The sequence below is a fragment of the Marmota monax genome, unplaced genomic scaffold (genome assembly GCF_021218885.2).
Source record: "Marmota monax isolate L192 unplaced genomic scaffold, Marmota_monax_Labrador192_F-V1.1 WCK01_AAM20220418_F8-fsc00027, whole genome shotgun sequence".
Taxonomy (NCBI): domain Eukaryota; kingdom Metazoa; phylum Chordata; class Mammalia; order Rodentia; family Sciuridae; genus Marmota; species Marmota monax.
This window is the reverse complement of record NW_026694617.1, coordinates 2,015,688-2,032,995: the sequence shown is the minus strand read 5'-3', so window position 1 is coordinate 2,032,995 and position 17,308 is coordinate 2,015,688. Positions and strand designations below refer to the sequence as shown.

Genomic DNA, 17,308 nt, shown 5'->3' with positions numbered 1-17,308 from the left:
CAGCTGAGCCAGGAGCTGCGGCAACCTGCTCCTGCGCCTGCGCAGAGCGCGCCCGGAGGGAGGGGGGTGGTGCTCCGGGAACGCGCTTGACAGTGGCGTCCTTTCCCAGGCGACCTGGAGCCCGGAAGCGCGCTGCCGTGAGTGTGGGCTTGCAGACTTTGGTGCCGCTGGGAACCTAGACTTACTGAAGTTTGTCCGCTCTGTTTTTGTGTGACTTAAGAATAAGTCGCTCTTCGTTTACCCGCTCTCAGACCATTTCCTTTTGCAAGGGGGAAAAAATATCCACCGTTTGACTCAGTTTTCAGCTGAGCAGCCTCCTTTCCCAGGCTCTGGCAGTGGTCTCTAAGACTAGGAAAAACTGGTTAGAAGTTTTAACATACACCTCTGGCAGCTAAGAAGTTCCATGTATTGAAACTTCAAGCAAAAAACAGTTCCTTGGTTTTTGCTTGGTCTTGGTTTTGCTTAAGCTGCCTTCCCTTCCACCGCCTTAACTAGATGGTGAGTTACCCCGTGAGATCCCAGCTCCAATCCAGTCACTTATGAACTCATCCTTGAGAGCTGGGTCTAGTCTCGCCAGCGTCTCCAAGCCTAGTTTATCTGATTTAAAAAAGAAGAATAACCATACAAAGATGTTTTGAAGGTTAAGTGAATTGAAGGTTTTGAAGGTTAGTGAATTTCAAAGCAGGCTAGACCACATGTGGAGAGTTTGACATTAGAGAATGGTACCTATTGTTATGGTCACAAATGAATCCTAACCAAGCAATGAAGTGGAATTTTTTTTTTCTCTGTTCTGACAGGATCAGTGTTTGACCAATGGTATATGAAGATAAGTAAGAAGCCAAAATGATATACAATTTAATGTTCAAAATTATGATACCCACGTATGAGATAATGTGAAAAGATAAACTCTTGCAAGTTTTCTGCCAGTCCAGCAATTTGTATCAAGACTACTACAAATTTTCACATCCTTTAGCCCAGCAATTACTCTTCTTGGAATTTATCCTAAATCTAATGAAAACCCTGAAAAGGTTTTTTGTTGTGTGTATTTGTGTATAGTGTGTGTCCATTTAAATATACCAAATGTCTAACAGTAAGTATATTGATTAAGTCATCACTTTCCAACCTCTCATTTAGCCCATAGTTTCCAAAGTGGGGGTGGGGGGCAGGGGTGTCCTCCGTTAAATCGTTTAAAATTTCAAAATAAATAGGTTGGTTAAAACAAATCAGAATGATGAGGGTGAAAAATAAACCCCAGATTTCTTCTATCTGCCTGTGCAGATATGACCCTCTCCTTAGAATAACTGGGTAACTTAAATTAAGGAATAAGCATGCAATGAGATCTTATAAAGTCAGTAAAAATCATATGATATTTCATGTATAGATATTTTCTTACATATGAAGTTTAGTAATTAAATTTAATAAAATCAGTAGCCAACACATAGAATATGAAGTAATATAGGATGTAGAGCATATCAGCATATAAAATATGTTGCTATACATGTATGTGTCTTCCTTGAAATAGAATAAAATGTACAAAATCTTTAAGTCATCTGTAGTGTCAAACTAAGTATGTTTTTTCTTAATACATTGTTGAATTATAAAATGTTTCTGTAATTTAGCATAAATTACTTTTCAATTAAAAAACAAATCTCTGTTTAAAAAAATCCTAAAGAAGTAGCCAGTATTCTCTCAATTGCCTTTATCATTTAAATTAAACCACATTCACCACACTACAGGATCATTCCTTTTTATTGGAATTCACATAGTAGTGAATGTTTCTAAGAAAAAAATCTCTGTTAAGAACCAGTTTAGGGGCTGGGGATGTGGCTCAAGCAGTAGCGCGCATGCATGCGGCCAGGGTTCGATCCCCAGCACCACGTACAAACAAAGCTGTGTGTCTGCCGAAAACTAAAAAATAAATATTAAAAAATTCTCTCTCTCAAAAAACAACAACAACAACAACAACAACAACAAAAAAAAAAACCAGAACCAGTTTAGTGGCATGGTTAGAAACTTGCCTTAGGAGCCAGATTGCCTGAGGATAAGCCAAGCCCCATAGGAATACACAAAGTCTGTGTAGGGGTGGGCAAAATACTTACCTAACTCTTTATATCTGTTTTTTTTTAAATTATAAACTATAAAATGATGATAGCAATGATGCCTATCTCAAAGGGTTTTATCTAGAGACTGATAGCTGAAGGACACTCAGTAAATATAAGATATTATGACAGATTGAGTACTTGGTTCATTTGTCCCCTACTTTAATTTTTTGTTATGAAGATACATTTTGAAAGGAAATTTTTCTGAAAAGCTTCCAGTTATTTGCTTAATGATTTCCTGAATTCTGAGATATCTACCAGTCTATGTGCTATCAGATATTAAGGGCAGTGATTTTAACAGTCCAGGATAACTTGAATAGAAGACTATTCTTCCTCAACGTCTGCTTATATTCAGCATGATGCTGAAGCTAAGGGATTTCTTCTTGATAAATTAAGCCTTGGAACTTAGCCTTGTCTTTTCCCAATCCTTTCTGTAATCTCTTTTAATGGTGAATTACCCAAATCCCAATAGTAGTCAGCCATGTTGCAAAAATGACTTTCTTAGAAAATTGCTATTAGAGTTATAAGCAGACATGCAATTCATGATCATTTCACTCTTAATTATTCTGAAGTATACAGTTTGTCAGGTGTTGATGACAGCCCTACGCCTTTCACTTTCAGGCTGGCTAGGCTACATTACAGTTGTTAAATTAGTTTTGGTCACAAATCTCTTTTAAAGGGTTGGAAATTTTCTAGCTCGACGTTTGGGGAGTGCTCTGTAGACACATAGCAAAACTGTTATTTCCTTTAGCCATTTGGTCTACATTCACTTGTGGTGAAATCCTGGTTTTATTGATACAACCTGGTCATTCCCTCTCTTTTAAAAGCCTGTGGCTGGTTTGAAATTCTGTAGGTAACTCATCTCTCAGAACCTCTCAACTTCTGTCTCTGACTTCTTTTTTTGAGGCAGGATCTTCTGTACTTCCATGTCATCCATGTTGCTTCAGACTTACTTAAGGCTTGGCCCTCTTCATGTATTAAAATTTCTTTCCTTAATATGAATTTAAAACTAGTAACTTTAAATTCATTTTCACCTTTTATAGAGTCTCTGTTATAACCATAATCTCTAATGAGAATAATTTTAAAAGTTTCATGTTTACTGAATGAATGAATTTATTGTGTAGGCATTGCATGAAGTGTTTTACGTCCTCTTAATTTTTATAGAAATATTATGGATTAGATTTGATTATCATCTCACATCTCTTTTTAAGCAGAGAAAATACAGGATTCAAGGTACTGTTTGCTGTGGTCACATAGCCAGAAGAGTAGAAGTATTCTGATTGTAAAGCCTGAGCTATTAGCCACTGTGGCATAAATATCTGTATTTATTTGAGGAGGGTGGATTTTACCAAAACAAAACAAAAACAACAACAACAACAACAACAAAAAAAAACTAACTGACCACTGAAATATGTATGACAATATAAAATTAAATCTTAAACTTTATAATAAAATTTTTCAAGGGAATAAAAATTGCTACGGACTTTTATGGAAGAGAATATCATAGACGGCAAGAATAATGTTTTAAAAGCTTCTTAGAGAGGATCTTAAGCAAACATGCTCACAGATGTTCTTTCCCAATACTAGTGACCTTATTATTCTTTATATTTTAAAATTCTTAGCCTAATAGTTCACATATAATACAACCTTGGGTTATTGTCTTAAGAGAGAATAGGACCTTTAAAATTACAGTTTATTCAAAATATATTTCAGAGCAATGGTTGTTAAATTAGTTTTAGGTCACAAATCTCTTTTAATAATCTAAAAGAAAATATGGGCTTCCTCCTTATAAGAAAACAAAAAGAGCCCTGACTGCCCTCCTTAAAAAAAAAAATAGTATACATCATATATGTTTCAGAGTATTCACAGATTCCCTTGAAGTCATCTATGAACACAACATTAAAAACCCTGGCTGTAAATTAGGTAAGGATCAATGTGGCAAGGAAATAGATTACAAAACCCAAGTTGATAAAGAAACTATATTTCGACTTTGATTATTATGACAATAATATTGTTTTTGCTAGCCATTGTTTCTCCTCATTTTCAAACATGGCTTTAGAAGCAATAATTATAAAGTAGAGCTAAGGATGGGGATATAGTTCAGTGACAGAGTGCTTGTCTAGCATGCATGAGGACCTGGTTTGATCTCTAGTACCATCAACAAACAAACAACAACAACAAAAACAGAGCTAGAGAGGAATTAAAATACAGATTGCAGAATCTTCTCTCTCTACCCCATCTACTCACAGTACTGAGTAGATGGGAAGGGAGGGGAGGGGGGGATAGTAGAGGATAGGAAAGGTAGCAGAATACAACAGTTACTAATATGGCATTATGTAAAAATGTGGATGTGTAACCGATGTGATTCTGCAATCTGTATTTGGGGTAAAAATGGGAGTTCATAACCCACTTGAATCTAATGTATGAAATATGATATGTCAAGAGTTTTGTAATGTTTTGAACAACCAATTTAAAAAAAAAAGAATCAACTGTGGCATAGCACTATCAGGTAATTCCATATTTTTTTCAGAAACTCCTGAGTGAATTCATCTTTCTCTTTCTGCAGTTTTTTCATTTCTTCTCTTTAAATTGCAGTTTAATGTCAAAAGAATAAATAGGACATAGCTGGACACCCTTGGTTCTGACTTAGGGTTTCATCAAAGTTGCCTTAATAGGCACTAGTAGGAGGAAGAAGTGGGGATCTAAATGGTTTCAAACTTAAACATATTATCATTTAAAAAATTTCCGTACCCTAATTACTTATTTCCTAAATGTATAAAAACTCATTTAAGTGAAGTAATGTTTTAAATTTTAAGTCTCAAGTAATCTTCTGTAGATTTCATCATTTCTGCCCCTAAATCTCCCAAGCTCAAAATAATGTTTTGTAAACATCTATTTAGATCCTATAGCTAAATAAATTTGTTTTTTTCTCATTAAATATTAGATCTGAAATTGGAATTAGAGGTAGGAGAGAAACTTAAAAATGTCTGAGTGGGGATTCTCCATCTGTAGTTTCTCAGTGTGTATGCCTAACAGATTAGTATCAAAGGCTTGTAGATAATAATTAAGTAATTTAAGTACAAACAGGGAAACAACTTGAATCTGAATATCAGACATTACTTCTTATTAAAGTTCAATGTTTTCTGCTGAGTTATATTGTAGCAGTCTTCTCTGTCCTGAGCCTAGTGTGCCACTAACTTACGAGGGCTCATTCTGATTCTTTCCCTTACATTTTTATGAGTCCTGGAGCTCAGATTTTCCTTTTCTCAAGCTTCTCAGGGGAAAAACAAACAACAACAACAAAAACAGTTTGGCTCTACGTTCATGTCTTCTTCTCTCTTATAATATCAGCATGGATAAGCCCCTTTGTATTGGTTCCCAAACACAGCATTATCCTTCTAACACTTTAAAATTCAGTGACATCTATTATTAAAAATTGGGCATAGTTTCTTATTTTACTCCTCTGTTCAAAATAGAATAACAAAAACATAAAATTCTAACCTATGAATAAAGAAAATCTTCCTCTGAAATGACAGTTAACAGATCAGACAGTAGACAAAAGTGTCATTCTTTATGCCAGTGCTGTCCAACAAAAATATAATTTATCAACAGATGCAAGCCAGGATGAGGATATAGCTCAATGGTAAAGTGCTTGGCTCGCGTGTTCAAGGCCCTGGGTTCAATCTCCAGTACTATAAAATAAACTAAAAATCAAACACCAAAATAAAAGTCAAGTAATGTAGGTAATTTAAAATTTTTCTAGTAGCCATGTTTGCAAAAATAAAAAGAACTGGATGAAATTAATAACTCAGTATGTCCAAGTGTTATAATTCCAACTACATGTCAATATAAAAAATATATTAAAAATTATTAAATGTATAACTATAAAATTATAAAATTTTATTTCCCTTTATTTAGTGAGGTTATCAGTCAGGTAAGTCAAAGAAACAATATAGTTTGGTTAGATAATGTGAATTACAGAAGTGTGCACAGAAGAATTCTATCTAATAGGACAAAAAGATTGATAAAGATTCCCTGAAAAGGGTGAAGAATGAGTAGAAAATTTTCATTATTTTTAAATAACTTATTGAGGTATAATTGACATCCATAAACTGTACAGTTTTACAAGATTGGATATATGGTATATTTTTGAAACAATAGCCTTCATCAAAATAATGAACGTATTCATGCCTGAAAAAGCTTCCTTGTGCCCTTTAGAAATCCTACTCCTTTGCCACCCCTTCTCTGTTTTATTTTTTGTCATTACATGTTAGCTTATATCTTGTAGAACTTTACATTGATGGAATCAAGCACTGTGTACCTTTCTCTGGCTTCTTCATTCAGTCTGCTTATACAAGGTGTAAGTCTGGAAGTACTTCCACTTTGTATAAACACTGATAATTCATCTCTTTTTTATTTTATTTCTGAGTAGTATTCTCTTATAAGAATATACCACAAAATATATGGTTGTGTTAGTCAGCTTTGAATTACTGTGACCAAAATTTCCAACAACAACAAACTAGAGTAGAAAAAATATATTTTAGCCATGGGTTCAGAGGCTCAATCCATAGTTGGCCAAGTCCATTGCTCTGGGTCCAAGGTGAGGCAGAACATCATGGCACAAGGGCATGGCAGAAGAGTGTTGATCACCACATGATGGCTGGGAAGCAGAGATAGTGAAAGGAAAAGGGTAAGGGACTAGGCAGACTTCCAGTGAACCATCCCTTCAGCTGCACCCATGTGCCCACAGTTACTACACAGCTTGTCTATTTAAAGTAGGATGTACTGATTAGGTTATAGCTCTCATAATTCAATCATTTCAGCTCTAGATATTCCTGAGTTAATGTAGGAGTTTTTGATTGATAGCTCACTTCCAAACCATCACAATGGACATTTGGGTTGTTTCTATTTTCTGGTAATGCTGCTTTGAACATTAATGTACAAGTATTTCCAGGCACACACTTTTTCATTTATTTGGGGAATACATCAAAGAGTAAAATGGCTGAGTGTGGTAGGTGTATATTTAATGTTTTAAGAAACTTAGTTAAAAATAGTTTTTGAAACTATTTTCCAAAGTGGCTCTATCATTTGCATTCCTACCAGAAGAGTTGGGATCTACATCTTTACTGGAAGTTGATAGGGTCTTTCTTTTTAATTTTAGCCATTTAATAGGTGGGTAGTAGTTGTTTATTGCAGTTTTAGTGTGTATTTCCCTAATGGTTAATGATGTTGAACATCTTTTTAAGTGCTTGTTTACCAAACTCACATCATCTTTGGTGGAGTATCCAATATTTTGCTTATTTTTAATTATTTTTATTTTGCTTTATTTTTACTGACTCATAAGCATCCTTTATAAATTCTGGATTCAAGCATGTCTCAGTAAATATGGTGTGCAAATATTTCATCCCAATCTGTGACTGCCCTTTCATTTTCTTTACTGTGTCTTTCAAAGAGCAAAATTCTTAAAAAAACAATTTTTTTTTTTTGGGGGGGGTAGGTGGGTGGGTTGGAGGCAGTACTGGGGGTTGAACCCAGGGTCACTTTACCACTGAGCTACATCCCCAGTCCTTTTGATTCTTTTTATTTTGGGACAAGGTCTCTATCTCTCCAAGTTGCTGAAGGTCTTACTAAGTTGCTGAGACTGACTTTGAACTTATAATTTTCCTGCCTCAGCCTTCCCACTTGCTGGGATTATAGACATTCACCATTGAACCTAGCTAAATTTTGATAATATCCAATTCATTGAGTGGGGCATGATGGCATATACTTGTAGTCCCTGCTAATCAGGAAGCTGAGGTGGGAGGATCATTTGAGCATTTCAGTTCAAGGCCAGCAAGGGCAACATAATGAAACTGCATCTCAAAAATAAAAGTAAAAAGGGGAGAAAAGAAAGAAGAAATCAGTCAAATTCATCAACACAAAGTTGAGAGAGGAAGAAAAGTACATTAATGATTACAACCATGTGATAGGTACAAAAGAGACCAATAGTATGCATAGAAACATGGAATTTATTTCTGACTTGGGGACTAAGAAAAACTTTAGAGGAGGAGCTACCTCAGGAAGAGCAGACTAGGTAAAGTCAGAAAAGTAACTGTACATTAGAAAAGAATATGTGCATAGGCCATGTGCTATGGAAGAGTATGGGATATTCAAGTATGAACATCCACATGACTAGAACTTAGTTTGTGTGTGAGGATGAAGCAAAAGATTAAATTAGGTTGAAAGCAAGTTAGTGATAAATGATCTTGTGCATTAAACTAGGAAGTATGATGTAATGCTAATCATTATGGTCATATGCATTTCAAAATGAATATTCTGGAATCATTGAAGAAAATAAGAGAGGTATGAAGACACAAATTGGTGTGAATATACTGTGTATACAGTGAGAGATGTGAAAAGTTGTGCTCTATATGTGTAATAAGAATTGTAATACATTCTGCTATCATATATAAATAAAAAATAAATAAAAAATTAAACAAACAAACAAAAAGAGGTGGGTTAGGAGAGAACTGATAGGCCAAGAGATTAGATAAGAATTGTGACAAAGATCCAGGGCAAAGGAAATGCCTCAAGGACAGAGATGATAAACACAGGAATAATTTGGAAATAGAATCAGTGAACTTTGGTTATCAAATATGTTCAGACAGGCTGTGGAAGGAGTTAAGAATGTAACTTGGCAAAAGGAGTTTAGTAGCTTGAGCAAAGTCAGTAGTGTAGCTTAAGAGTAGGGGTTCATAATTTGAAGTTTTATCATGTTTTTATGAACTTTGTTTCCAGACAAACCAGTGAGGTGAGATCATTGAGGTGACTGATAGACAAAATAATTAACAGCCAGCCATAGTCAAGGACTAGAGCAAGCCCACTATACTCAAAATACACTGCCATATGGTTTTCAAATTGAGGATTATTGGGGACTCAAATCTTGTTGAAATGTTCTTTGTAGGACAATAATACTGTAGTTCAGCATCTTAATTAGCATCTTTTGTGTTAATATTTTATGGATGTGTATTAAATCACATGAACAGAACAATAATCTCAAATTAGACAGCCGATCTAGTAAGTTACTTGAGAAACACTGTGACTATAATCATGTCTCTTAATGATGGAGCATGTTCAGAAAAAGTGGTCATTAAGTGATTTTGTCGTTGTATGGATATTATAGCAAGTACTTACACAAATCTAGAAGGCATAGCCTCTTGCACACCTATGATAGATCATATCATATTGCCCCAAAGACTGTTACTGTACTGAGTGCTGTAGGCAGTTGTTACACAATGTTGTTTATGTATGCAAACATGTAAACATTAAAGGGTACTGTGGAGGGCTGGGGATGTGGCTCAAGCGGTAGCGCGCTCGCCTGGCATGCATGCGGCCTGGGTTCGATCCTCAGCACCCACATACAAACAACGATGTTGTGTCCGCCAAAAACTGAAAAATAAATATTAAAGAAAAAAATTCTCTCTCTCTTTTAAAAAAAAAAAAAAAGTACTGTGGAGAGCAGCCTTTGCCCTGCTCTGAGTTACTTTATAGTGGATAGAATAGTCTTTGGACTGTGCCTGATTTAATTAGGTATGCTAATAAAAATGACTACCTGTGAACTTACTGAATTAGTCAGAAGCATATGGGTGTATGGGTGTCTCAAACTTATATGGGAAAAAACAGGCTTATCAGCCTATTAAACATACCAGACTACCAAATAAAGCAACTCGCTTGCCTGAGGCTCATAAAAGGAGGAGCACCCCAAGAATGGACATGTGGCACACTGACCTTCTCACCCAGTCTCTCATCAGTGGCCCAGGAAAACCACCACAGTGATGAACCTCTGATTTCCTGTCCCATCAGGGCTTCAGCACAACAGAGTGGGGTTTCTCCTGCCTATGTGGTCTGTGCCTACTCTATGCTGATTCTGAAACTGCTCAGACTCTGGCCTAAAATAAGTTCCTGAGCTTTGACAGCTCTGCGCCCAGAATGAGTTCTTCAGCTGGTTCATAGTCTTGTCTAACTACACATAGTAACTCTTACCAGTTGTATCTGCTCTCTGTGTTTGTTCTCAGTTCAGTCTCGTGAACCCCTGTGACTGCCTTACACCTTTCTTAGCCTTCCTGTAATACATGTATGTGTATGGGGCAGGGTGTAAAGTGTCATGTGTGACTTGAGTGTTATAGATATTGGCAGTTAAGATTGGAATAAAAGGATTTGTGATTGCCTGGTTTATTATACAAGGCAACCCATGAGTATTTGGAAAACTTCCACTGCTGAAGGAAGTGTAGCTTGTGAATTAGGTTTATGTTACTGGTATAGCTCACTCCTGATAGGTACAGTAAAAATACTAGGGAATTGGAATATTTAAGCTGTGTTATAATTTTACAGTACCATTCTTGTATATATGGTTTGCCATTGACCAAAACATTATTGTATGGTACATGATTTTACTCAAGTTGGAATTCTAGTAATTGAAGCAAGGGAAAGAGGAACTGACAGATCTCCACCCCACAAAGGTCAGAAGCCATTTGTATGGGCATCTGAGAAGTTAGGGAATGATAGCCAAGTTTCATGCATTCATCTGGGCAACTGGTCAAGTCCAAAACATCAGCTTAGTTTGGAGGTAGCACTCTCAAGTTTCAGACTTAGACAGGTTGGTTAGTATTAAGTGAACAAAAGGTGTCAAAAAGAGGTACTTCTTAAAAGAAGGGAAGAAACCCTGAATAAAGAGCCAACATCATGAAAATTAAGGATTTAGGCAAAACGTCTAAAGAATACATCTGAGATAGAAACCAATCCAAGAATGGAGTATAACAAAGAACCAAGTGTCTTTAATACTTATATATTTATATATTTCTTCAAAATCAAAAGTGTTCCTGGAATACAGGAAAGCCAACTGTATAGAGAAAACAGAGAAGATGACTGGAGTGAGGGTTGAGGAGTGAGCACAGGCCAGACCTGACAGCCACAAGGAGACCAAGTAGCTTTCCTCTGCATGAATGCAAGTGATGAGAGGGAATGAAATCAAGAGGTTAAGGGGAGAAAAGAAGGAAATATTTTCAGGAGGAAGATGGCCAGTGTCTCATTGTGTGGTTCTTCTGCGCAGAGGAATCCAAGCTACCCTAAACAGCCATGCTAAATCTTAATATCTCAAATAATTAACAAATAATAAAACACAAACACTCAGAAATATATTTACAAAAGCTAAGCTCCTGATAGATCTAGTCTACATGGGTTCTGGAATTACACAAAGAGAAAATGGCTCCAGTGGTTTATTCAAAGGCAGGGATAAGGTTTCAAGGGCCAGTCTTGCTTTGTGAGGTCTTGCAGTCAGCAGGTTGACTGACATGTTGGCAGGTCACACCCATCTCTGGTGTTGTGTGGGATCTTAGAGTTTAAGGGGAAAGTTCATCTGCATAAGGTGGTCAATCCCTGTGCAGAGTGTCCCAGGGAATTCCCAGAGCAGACTTATCCCTTCAGGAGACTACTATGTACAACATAGTCCACAGACAGCTCTAGACACATATTTTCATTCTTTTCCTAAGTGATCTTCACTTACAGAAAGGAGGAGAATTAGGTCTAGAAATCCTAAAGTTTAAAAAAGAAAAACAGAGTCCAGTTAGGATTATGTTACAAGAAACTGTTGATCCACCTCAACTGACACAAACAAAAAGAGATTAAAAAACAAAACAAAGCTCAGCTTTAACAATTCTTATTAGGTGGATGAGGATGCAAAGAAATAAACTTACATTCAAAAAATAATGAGAATTTTCAAGGAGTGAAGAGAATTATTCGTGCTTTTAACTCTTAGAAAACAGTGGGACAAAGAGAAAATACCATAAATAAGGGAAAAGGGAGAGACACCAAAAATTTATTGGCTGTGTGTGGACTGGAATGACAGATTACAATCAAGGAAATCCCTCCAGCTCTTTCCCAAAGGCTTTCAGGAAGTGTTCCACTTGGTACCTAAAAGGCTGAGGGTAGGGCAGGATGGCTGAGAGCAGTCCCTGTGCAGATCCCAGGCCTTCATCTACTACACTGCAGAAAGTCTCTGAAGACTGGAGGCAGGGCAGCACATGGAGAAAATTCTCCTGAGGCATAAAAAGATAGGCAAGACTGCAGCCTAAAGACAATAAACCATGGGTATGCTGAAAACAGGGCTTTGGACTTAAGAAAATATCAGTTTTATGGAATGAGCTAGAAGATACAAAGTGATCTCCAGAGTCTTGCCAGTGGTAAGAACCCAAGTATATTTGAAAGAAACTGTGAACTGAATCTAATTAAATTTCAACAAAACTAAGACTTACCGTTCCAAATAAGAAGACCTACAGAAAAAGTGGGAAGATAGGTTTTAAGATACTCACTACTTTCTTCTTATATATATGATGTTCTTCTAACATACAGTGAAGACTATAAGCATATGAAGGAGAAGGAAAACGTGAAACATAATCAACAGAGAAAACAGTTAATGGGGCAGTCATAAAAATGGCTGAGATATGGAATTATTTGACAAACTAGGACAAAAATCTTATGAGATCTATAGTGGAAAACATGCATGAACAGACAGGGCATTTTAGCAAAAGATGGGAACTGTTAAGAGAAACAAATGAAAATGTTAGAAATTACTAAGAATGAAAAATTCACTTCATAGAAGTATGAGGAAATTGAAAACATCAGAGGAAGAAATCTGTAAACTAGAGACAAGTCAATAAGTATTGTACAAATTGAAGATAATGAACAAACAAAGGGACAAATGAAAATACTTTTGTTTGCCACAACATGGATGAGCCTGGAGGACATGAAGTGGCATGAGCAAGCAACAAAAAGACAAGTACCCCATGACTTCATCTAGAAGATGAATCTAAGAAATTTCATCTCATAGGAGTTGAGAAGACAACATTACCAGAGACTGGGAAAAGTCAAGGAAAAGAGAAAGATGGAAAGAGGTTGTGGGTAACAGGTACCATGTTATAGTTAGATAGGTACTTTATTTTATGGTATTTAAATCTTGACTATAGTTAATGATAAAGCATTGTGTATTTCAAAAGAGCTTGAAGAGAATTTCAAATGTTCTTATGACAAAGAAATGATAAATGGCTGGGTGTGCTGACACACGCCTGTAATCCTAGTGATTCAGAGGCTGAGGCAGGAAGATCACAAGTTTGAGTCCAGCCTCAGTAACTTAGCGAGATCCTGTCTCAAATAAATGAAAAGGCCTGAGGATGTAGCTCAGTGGTAGAGCATCCCTGAGTTCAGTCCCCAATACCAATAACAATGACAATAAAAAAGAAATGATAAACATTTAAGGAAATGGATATACTAATTACCTTGATTTGATCATGACATAATATACCTGTATTGAAACATTACATTGTTCCCCATAGATATGTACAATTATTATGAGTCATTCTAAAATAAAAATAAACCAAGGAAAAAAACATGACTATAAAAAGATTTATATATACATACATATTCATAGCAGCCTTATATTTACTAGACCATAACTTTAATGGGGAAAAAACCCACACCAAATATCCATCAACAGAATAAGCAACATGACTCAACAGAATAAACAGTGATATATATTTGTACATTCATGTAATAGAAAATTACTCAACAACAGAAAGGAACAAACAAGAAACATGGATGGATCTCCAAAACATTTTGTTCTGCAAAAGTATTTAAATGCAAGAGAAAGCATATAATCTGATTCCATTTATGTGAATTCTAAGAAAAGACAAAACAAATACATAGTTAAAGAAATCAAAGTGGTTGCTTCAGAGTAAGAAATTGACAGGAAAAGGAGGCATAAGAGACTTTTGGGAATTATGTGAATGTTCTTTATCCTATTTGGATGATAGTTATGGGGTCATATGCAGTTGCCCAAACCCATTAAATTGAACATTTAAGATCTGATGCTTATTTTACATAAATTATACTTCATTAAAAAATAAAAATTCATCCTTATAAAAAGCATTTGAATTTCTTTTTCTTTTCACCTACCTCATCTTCCATTCTGGATTCTTTTTGTCTTGGCTTTTCATTTCTTTTTTTCTTTTGGCAGTATAGAGGGTTGAGCCCAGGGCCTCATACATGTTAGGCAAGTGCTCTTCCACTGAGCTTCATTCCCAACCATTTCTGTTTTATTTTGAAAAGGGTCTTGGCAAGTTGCCCCAGCTGGCCTCCAGGTTGCAGTCCCCTTGTCTCAGCCTCCTAAGTGTCTGGGATTACAGTCATGTGCCACCACACCTGACTTGGCTTTCGTTTCTGAGGCTCAATATTTGGTACCCTTTTCTCTCAAACAGCAAGTTTACAAGTCAAATTCATTAGTTCAGGGGCCTACTTGATATTGACCTATAATTCCAATTAATATTCAGAGTTGGCCTCTCAATTCTGATTACATGCAAAGTCTACTTTTGTTTTGACAGTGTAGCCCAGCCTTTTCTGCCATGTGTTCTGATCTCAATTACTTTACCTGTTTTCCTTGATTTTGTATATCTATTACCTCTTTTGACTTCAATACACAGGTAAACGTTAAAGTCTCTTCTTATGTCTATGTATCTTTATCGATCATTGCACTTATCATGTTCTTATCACAAAGTGCTCCTCCTAGAAATGAGGAGTGATATGTTCCTGTTGAAATAAATGTTAATATTGCCTGCTCTGACTTCAAACTAAATTGGTTTTGTGAAAATCAAATTAAAAACAAAGAGGTGCATAATAAATGAGATTTGACATTTTGACTCTCTTTTTTGTTTTGCTTTGTTTGTTTGGTATTAGGAATTGAACCCAAAGATGCTTTAATACGGAGCCACATCCCTAGCTCTCTGTATTTTTTATTCTGAGACAGGGTCTCACTAAGTTCCTTAGGGCTTTGCTAAGTTGCTGAAGCTGGCCTCAGACTTGTGTTTCTCCTGCCTCAAACTCCTAAGCCACTGTGATTGCAGCCATGCACTACCATGCCCAGCTATGCCTTTATATTTGAACAAATTCATTTTTTTGGAACACCTGGCCTGATATGATCATCAATAATTTTGATGAAACTTAAAAATCTAATACATACATTAAATCTCATGAAAATGATTATTTATTATCTATCTTCATTTCAATTTTCCTTCACAGTTACTGTCGTTTTCTGATTTATCTTTAAGGTCCAGTGGGACAGAGAGACAAAGAAGAGAGAATATAGGCATGCATGCTATCTAGAATTTTGAAACAGGAAATAAAGATTGAATCCTATGAACCAAGGGGCAAATCTGACAGTAGTTTTAAAGAGCTGATATGAAATGATAATAGCAACATGCCATTTGCTCCTTCACCTAAAGGAGTTAGAGAACGCATCAGATACTAGAAAAAAGAGATAAGAATTGTGTCCTGCAATGTTGTTGGATTAATTCCACACATGTGTGCTTTTTCTGTGCTGCTGATCACATTTGCATTCTTCAGCCCCAGTGCCTGACTCTGGGCACATGGGCCAGTGTTTGCTGGGATGATTGCCTTTGAAGAGAGAATCCAATGTGTCAGGACTCCGCCTTTCCTGGGTTGTTCTATTGGCCACTGTGCTTTATTCCTATCCTGCTTTCTGTCTGGAAAGCATTCATCACCCTCATTTCACCGTTTCATATTTTTTACTGCTTACCTCATTTTTTTTTTTTGCCAGCTAATGATAAGTACACAGTGTATCACTAGTCACTTTTATTATCCTTATGATTAAGAATTCGTGATCTACATGAAGGGCTTTGTTTTTCTTTCTTCCACTTGCTTACAGATTTACTTAAACTTTTCCTTTATTACAGTCATTCTTCTGACGTTAATCAGCCTGTCTTCATTGAAATATTTGGAGAGCTCATGTACTACTTAGCAGCAAGAGTTACAAACACAAAAGTAAACAACACACAGGGAACATTTAACAGACTTTGGCACCAGCCAAATAAACCAATAAAAAGATGCAATCTGCTTTTTGAATCTACTAACTGATGACTAATGGAAAATTACAGAGCCTCCCTTCTGACCTTGACATTCCTATAAGGCTTTAGTTTCACATGATATTAGGCATGCATATGTAACAAGTAGAGCACCCAAACAAAAACAAGCCTTGGGAAGAACACTCATCTGTGAAAAGGTTCTGCTTATTTTGATTTCCTTGTTCCAGGCACCGGAGTTTGGCTAGAGTAATTGCATAAGGGACATTGTTGTAAATATGCCTGAAGAGGTTATTTTTTCAGGACTCTATGAAAAGTTTATGTTTGGAACCACCGAAGTCACTGTATAATGAGAAATATTTAAATGTTCCTCTGCAAACAACTGGGAACATAGTTATGTGCAACAGTGGGTTTCTAGATTCATTTTCCACTAAGAGTTACAATAAAATGTATCCTGGTGCATGTGAAGATGTAGTTTTCTTTTTTGGTCAATGGTATGTTTATTACCATGACTTCCAAGCTTGTTAGTTCTATGTGTCTTCTAAAGCTTATGTCCCATATTGGTTTTGTACACTTTTTATAATTCCAATTCTAGGTCTGAAAAGTTTGTTTTAAGCATCATCCTTATTGATTATATTTCTGAAATAGTGATGTCTATTTTATATTCTTTGTATAATGCTAAGTGCCAGTTTTACAGTTCTAGATACAGCTTATTTTTCTTTTTAGCAAAAATATGTTGTATTATGGATTTTTTTTTATGTTTTCTGCGTGGTTACCTAAGTGGTCTATTCATAGCAAGGCAATAGGAGGAGTACAGAATTCTAATATTGCCGGAAAGAATCCAAGTTAAAAAGAGCAGGAATATGTTGCATTTTGTGTAATACCTCAAAAATAGCCCTGGGATAATAATAATAGACTGATTTATACTGACATGTAGATGATCTACAGATAACCCTATATATAGTATACAGAGAATTAAACGTCACAGTTTGGACACAGTATCTGAAAATAGTTGGTTTAAATATTTTCAACATTAGGACTTAATGTAGAATCTAGATGAGAAATTCCAGGTACTTTCAACTATTTCCCCAAACCACATATTCATAAAGTAGTAAAAGTGTATTTTCTTTTGGAAAAAAAAAAAGAACTCAGGAAAGAATTTTTGATCACTATAGCAGTTGTAAATCTATAGAATCATTAATGAAATATGTAAATAATTTGGATATTTATCAGTGTGGCAAATGGGAACACTGGGCATTTTTTCAACGTGAAAATGTAGCCTGCAGAAATGATTCTCTACCTAGT

At 35.9% G+C, this 17,308-nt stretch overlaps 1 long non-coding RNA gene across 1 annotated transcript; it reads left to right on the top strand.

Moving 5' to 3' along the window:
* The first annotated feature begins 82 nt into the window (after positions 1 to 82).
* Positions 83 to 1,029, top strand: LOC124077898 (uncharacterized). The gene is made up of 2 exons (XR_006846759.2): positions 83 to 498; positions 798 to 1,029. It is a non-coding gene; the product is annotated as an uncharacterized LOC124077898 (long non-coding RNA).
* Positions 1,030 to 17,308: the final 16,279 nt, after the last annotated feature.